Source organism: Carlito syrichta, unplaced genomic scaffold (assembly GCF_000164805.1).
Source record: "Carlito syrichta isolate Samal-C Ts95f unplaced genomic scaffold, Tarsius_syrichta-2.0.1 Scaffold310483, whole genome shotgun sequence".
Classification (NCBI taxonomy): domain Eukaryota; kingdom Metazoa; phylum Chordata; class Mammalia; order Primates; family Tarsiidae; genus Carlito; species Carlito syrichta.
Genome location: NW_007254579.1, coordinates 101,227 through 108,313, shown reverse-complemented (window position 1 = coordinate 108,313; position 7,087 = coordinate 101,227).

The window sequence follows — 7,087 nt, the reverse complement described above, 5'->3', positions numbered from 1 at the left end:
AAAAAAAAAAAAAAAAAAAGAATTAAGGACCCAAATTTGAAGTTAAAACTCTCATGCAGTGAGAGAGAGAGAGCACCAGGACCGGGTAAAACAAGAGAGACAGTGAGAGCACAAAACATAAGAAGTCACTCACTCCCAGGATCTGATTCTGTTTCTAAACCCCCCAAAATGTCAGGTGCTTGCACTATCTTGTGCCTCTCGCTCTCATCTTCCCAATGAACGTGAACACGGGCACACACACATATGTAGGTATGTACACAAGCATACACGATTTGGGGTCACGAAGATTGATGACAAATAGTTCTTGAGAATGATTGTCATTTCTGTTTCCTTATCAAATATGCAGAAATGACCTAATCACACTTGGAAAAAAACTGATTTGCCTTCTGATGAGTTATTGTAGAGAATCTCTTTCCTGTGCCAGGTGTGGTGGTTTGCACCTATAATCCCAGCACTTTGGGAGTCTGAGGTGAGAGTATTGCTTGAGGTCAGGAGTTCATGAATCTCTTTCTTCAGGCATTATCTTTTCCTTATTTTACTTCTGCATGATTTAATTCTGTGCCTCCATGAACATTACTGTCTTGGTGTGATCCTAGAATTCCCATAGTATAAACTATAGGAACTGTATAGAAAGCCACCAGAGCACCTATGCAGTGTTCCAGTGATATCTTCTATTCATTTTCTTATTACAAGCCTCAGATTTTCCCATATTGGTGAAGTACTCCTTGGCCTCTATCTACCTGAATTTACATAATGTTTTTTGGTGATTTCATTTAGATTTAGTATCCAACTCTGAACATCTGAACTTGGTACTGACAACCCTAAAGAGTGCTTCTTAAGGTGATTGCCACAGAATTCTTATCTCTACGATCTGCAAGCACTAACTCCTTATGCCCAGAGTAGGCCCCTAGGCTCCACTGGCCAGGAGAAGGTGTTGAAGTAATGGAATTAGCAGGAGAGCTGCAGGGATTGTGGGCACAACACAACAATTTATGTGACCATTCTGTTTGTCACATGAGCCAACAGTAACTGTTTCCATGACAAAATTTTCATGTAACCCCAAATCAAAAATGTACTTAGTAAAATATGGTAAATATTCCTTCTAAATTTAGGTTTTGAAGATAAAATTAGCATGTTAGCTTTATAAAATAAGGCTTTTATTTCACATAGGTATGAAATATAAATTAAATCTACATGAAAATAATGTGCCTGCCAGGCTCGGTGGCTCAGCCTGTAATCCCACGCCTTTGGGAGGCTGAGGTGAGTGGATTGCCTGAGCCCTCATATCTATAGGATGAAAGTCAAAACTTTCTACAAGGAGAATATGGGAGAAATAACTGTTCAATCGTAATATCTTTGGAAAAACTATTTATTTTGGATTGTCAGAATTATTAGATGGATATGTTAAGTCTTCGTTCTCCAGAGAAGCAGAACCAATTGAAGGTGGATAGAGAGATGATAGATAGATAGATAGATAGATAGATAGATAGATAGATAGATAGATAGATAGATAGATAGAAATGTATTATAAGGAATTGTCTCATGTGGTTATAGAGATAGAAAAGTACCAACATATGCAGTCAACATGCTAGAAATGCAAGAGAACCAGTGGTAGAGTTTCAGGTCGAGTCCAAAGACCTGAATAGTAGGAGAACCAATGGCAGAAGTTTCATTTGAAGTCTGAAGACCTGAGAACCAAGAGAGGTAATGGTGTAAGTTGTAGCCAAGTCCAAGTTCAAAAGCAGGAGAGAAAGTAAATTCTTTCCTACTTGAGGGAGGGTAAATCTTTTTGTTCTATTCAGGTCTTCTCAACAAATTGGAAGAAACCGAACTACATTAGAAAGAGCAATCTGCCTTACCCAGTCTACCAATTCAAATGTGAATCCCATCCAGAAACACCCTCACAGACACACCCAGATATTTAATCAAATATCTGGGTAACCTGTGGCCTATCCAAGTTGATCTGTAATATTAACCATCACAATGAACCTTAAGAAGGTAGACTCCAACTCCGTCTATTTTGAACTAATAAAACTAAACTCCAAATATATAAAGCAATTGCCTCATTCGCACAATTATTGGAAAATCAAGGATCATAACCTAAATTTTTACATTGTACTATATTTTTATTCAACTCTCACTCTACTGTGTCACAGCAGTTCTTTTTAAAAGTTGTTATAAAAACTACTTTAAATGAGATCTTCTTCATGTTAATGAATCCCGTGTGTGTGTGTGTGTGTGTGTGTGTGTGTGTGTGTAAGGGGGAATGTGCATGAATTAATAGCCTTGGGAAAGTCATTAATACTCTTGAGCCTCGTTTTTCTCATTTGTAAATGAGGATAATAATTTTACCCACTTCACAAGTTTGTTGTAAAGATTAATTAGGTCAATGTGTCAAATATAAACACGTATAGTGACTGGGGCACAGCAAGTGCTACTTAAGTATTAGCTCTTTTTATTATTCTTGATATAAAGCCTTGTATAATCAAGTTTCTGCATATTTCTCCCCTTAGCTCCATCCTCTTCTGCCTTAATCACTGATCTATAGTGTCAACTGATTCCCTATCTCTCTTTGATATAGTATTTCATCCTTTAAGTGCTCAGGAATTTCCATATCAAACTCCACAACCACAGCACAGAAAAGAGAACAGTGTGCCTAAAATATGATGGACAAAGGGGAAGGTGACTTGGACAAATTTGGAGAGATAGGCAGTGACTGGGTCATGCACCCCAGGTATTCTGTTGTGACTATTTTTTTGTTAGTTTTTAGTGATTTGTTTTAGCAAAACACCCAAATTAATGTGTGTGCTCACATTCACTACAGATTCAAACTGTGCATTCCAACAGCTGATTCAAACATGGATATCATATTTCCAGGGGCTTGCCTCCAGGCATATAGATAGACTGGATATCAGAAAGACCAGAACTTTCTGGGCTGTTGTGAATATTAATCACATCTTTGTGACTGTTGGCTTCTTCTGAATCACCAGTTATATTGTTATTTGTGTTAACAAGGTCTGCATGAACAGGTTGATGTGCTGCTGCTATCTCTGAGATTCTGCTTAATGACCTGCCCTGCAATGTGACAAAGTGATTGTGATATGGATTATTTAGGGTTATGTAACAGGGTTTGAACTGGACCTATTTTATGAAAATCCATCTCTTCTTTGAAATGATTTACATATCAAACATTTAGAGTACCTTTCTTTTTCTCATCATCAAAGATATTCTCTCGTGTTTATTTCCCAGAGTTGACTTTTTGTTACTTAATAGAACTTTGTTAAGGAAACATATACATATCCATGTGAACATGTATGTGAATAGGGTTAAAAAAAAAAGCAATGTACTGTCAGATCTTTGATGTCAAAGAAATATAATATTACACATGGACCTTGTTTGTCAGAAGTACATATTAGCTTCTCTCATTGCTTGCAACTTCTTTGAGATATCATCTTGTCAAAACTCAATATATAAAGATAAAGCTTTATCAAAGAGGAAGTAAACATGTGATGCTTGTACTTCAATTGGAATCTAACATTTGAGAAATCAAGAGCAATATACCCAAGTAAATATAAAAAAATTAATGTATTCTGGTATGTCTAGATTCAAGAATATTTTATTTAATATAGGCATATGTAATGTACATGTGTTATATGTGTGTGAATATTTAACACATATAGACATAGACTTATCCTAGATGGTTAAATGGTATACCGTGATCTATAAGTACATTGGGTTGTTTGTTGATGATAAAGATTACAGGTATAGCCAAGGAGGTAGACTTCTCTTCTCCCGTTGGAGTGATTAGACGCCCTTAAACGACGGCTCATAGAGTTCCTTGTACTTCCTCTACCATAGTCCTTAGATCACGTTTTGTTATTTTCTGTTTCCTTTCACTCTTATTTTCTGTTTTCCTCCATTTATTTGTTCAACAAAAAATTATTGAGCATTTGGCATTGGGATAAACAAGGCAAAGTAGCTCACCACCAAAGAGCTAACATTCAGACAACAGATATTCACACACACAAATAGGTTTAGTGGAGATTATAATAAGGTCTATGAAGCATTCATACCAAGCACTGAGATAGAGACTATAATGAGGGGTTGGGTGTTTCTTTAGGTAAAATGGTTAGAGTTATTCCATAAGTATGGATATCAGAGTAAAGTGGCATTTCAGGAATTGGTATTACAAGCAGAAGGAAGAGCCAGTACAAAGGTTTGCAAAACAGAAAGTAGGCCAGTGTGGTTGGAGCAGTGGAAAGACAGGAAGATGAGACTAGTGAAGTGAGCTGGAGATGTGTACACCAGGGGAAGAGTTGAGACTTCATTATAAAAGCAGTGGGAAAGGAACCTCAAAGAGTTTCTGCATGGAATAGTCAGGGTCTTGTTCATATTCTTAAAACCTCTATCTTGATGTCATATGCAGAAAGGATTGGAAAAGGACAAGAATGGAAGTTGGGATGCTATAATAGTATCTAAAGATATAGAGGACAGTAGCTCAATCTTGGTGCTGACAATGGTGACAGATCAAAATGGGAAGACTTACTGTATATTTGGAGGTAGAACTGACAGATCTAAAGATGGAGTGGGTGTGGTGGGTAAGGGAAGGAAATGATTTACAGGTACTTCCCAGGTTTTTATCTTGTATAATTGAATGATTAGTAGTTTTACTTACTAAAATGGGAAAGTTAAAAGAATAACAGGTTTAAGAATAACCAGACTCTCAGTTTTGGACATCTTGAAATTAAGATTCCTCTTAGACATCCCAATGAGATATCAGGTAGCAGTCAGATATATGAGTCTGTGGAACTCAGAAGAAAGACCTAGGCTGGAGATAGAGACAGACATTTGGAAAACATCAGCATATAAAGACTGTATAAATCATAAGACTGAATAAAATTTCCTAGAAAAAGAGTATAGAAAGTGTCCAGGTAGAAATCCTAACTCTCATCAGCAATTAATTATTGGATAGAAGAGTCAACAAAGGAGATGAGAAGTTGGAGAAAACCCAGGAATATAAGACACCACAGAAGCTAAGAGAAGAAAGTTTCAAGCAGGAAGAGTAGACAATTGTGTCAAATAGCTTCTGAGACGTATCTAAGGATATGCAAGTGTCTATTGGAATGTCATTATGGAGTCATTGGTGAGCTTGACAAGATTGGTTTTTTACACTTGTTGAGACGATGTCAGATAAGAGTGATTGTAGAATAAAGAGATAAGAGCAAGGCAGAAACTGTAGATAATTTGATTGAAAATATTTCATGTGATGAGAAACAAATAAATGGACAATAGGTAGAGAGAGATGTGGACCTTTTGAAGGTTACATGTCCGGGTGGCTTATATATATTTATGCTTTTAGGAATAACCTAGTAGTGAGGGAGAAACTGGTGATGCAGAAAATGAAAGAGAAAGAAAAATCTTGAGAACACAATAGGGGATAGGAGCACAGGTGCAGGAATGTACCTTTGATAAGAAAAGGAAAGATGGCTTCACAGGACTGTGAGAGCAGATATGAGGCCTTAATAACTACTATATGTCCAATGTATACAGTGCTTGTTATACATTAGAAACTCAAAAAATATTTGTTGAGTGAATCCAGTAAATATCCATTTCAAGCCAAGGAAACAAAACAAGCAGTAGATCCAAAGACAGAGCATAAAAGAGTAAAGGATATTCAAGAACAAAGAGAAGGATATGACTTATTCATACTCCTTGATTAGTTATTGCTTATTTTATAATGTGTTCTTTATGATCCTATTCAGACAATTTGGTTTAGAAAAATACTTAAATCACACTGAATTTTTTTATGTGAACACAGCCTATGAGGCATTTAGTTAATTTAGTTTATGGTTTACTTTATGTCTATTGTGATTCCCTAATAATGTAAATTCTCAATGGAAGAAATGTGTTTTCTACCTTGGTAATTCATTTTCAGATGCATAACAGAGATCTAATAAATCTGTTGAGAAGCATGTAATTTTTCTTAGTTTCCATGGTTATCTTTAGCATTGATAAAATTACTGATTATGTTAAATCAAAACACATTTACAAATCACATATATATTTTGTCTTAAATGTTCTAATTGATGCTTGGTAAGATCTAATTAACAGAGAGTCAATGTCTGTTTACAAGGTTAGAAAAAAATGTTTAAAAAATTGTATACTCTGGTGAGGGTCGCATAAACTCTCTTGTTAAAAAATTTTTTGTAGAGATGGGGGTCTCGCTATGTTGCCCAAGCTGGTCTCAAACTTCTGGGATCAAGCAATCATCCCACCTTGGCCTCCAAAAGTGCTAGGATTGTAGGCCAGAGCCAAGACACCTAACCATAAACTCACTTTTATTTGTGTCTATCTCAGAGTGGTCAAATGAAATGGAAGATAGTTTATCTGTTATTAAAAATCTCTAAATGTATTTTTAACATATAGGACTCAGTCAAATGTTTTTCAAAATTTATTACTTAGCAATTGCCTTCCTCAAAATACACGACAGCCAGAAGTACTCAAAAATCAAGTACTGTAAAGTATGCACATTAAATAAGATGCATTTGATGACTAAACATATTGAAGGTCTTTGTTTACCTTTTATATCAAAGATGATTCTACCAATGGTAGTAAACATGAAACTGTCAGTGCCTTTGGAGTAAAGGGAATAATAAGTTTTGAGACACTCACATATTTCTCTAGTTTAAAGGCAATATAAACAGAAATAATATTTATACACACTCCAAAGGAGTATGTAAATAATAAATGATACAACTACAATAAATCAAAAACTAGTCAGGCGTGGTATCGCATGACTGTAGTTCCAGTACTTAGAAGGCTGAGGCAGATGGATGGCGGGAGCCCGCTGGAATGGTGGTGAGCATGCCACCACTCCAGCCTGGGCGACCGAGTGAGACTCCAACTCAAAAAAAAAAAAAAAAGCCCCTGTGAAAGGAACGTTTAAACTTAGATTTGAACATTGAGAAATAGTGAGCCAGGTGAAAAAATGAGAAAGAGTATAGTATTTCAGAGTATGTAGCATCCCAAAAGTTAAAAAAAAAAAAAAATTGTATATATAGGCCGGGCTCGGTGGCTCAGCCCGCAA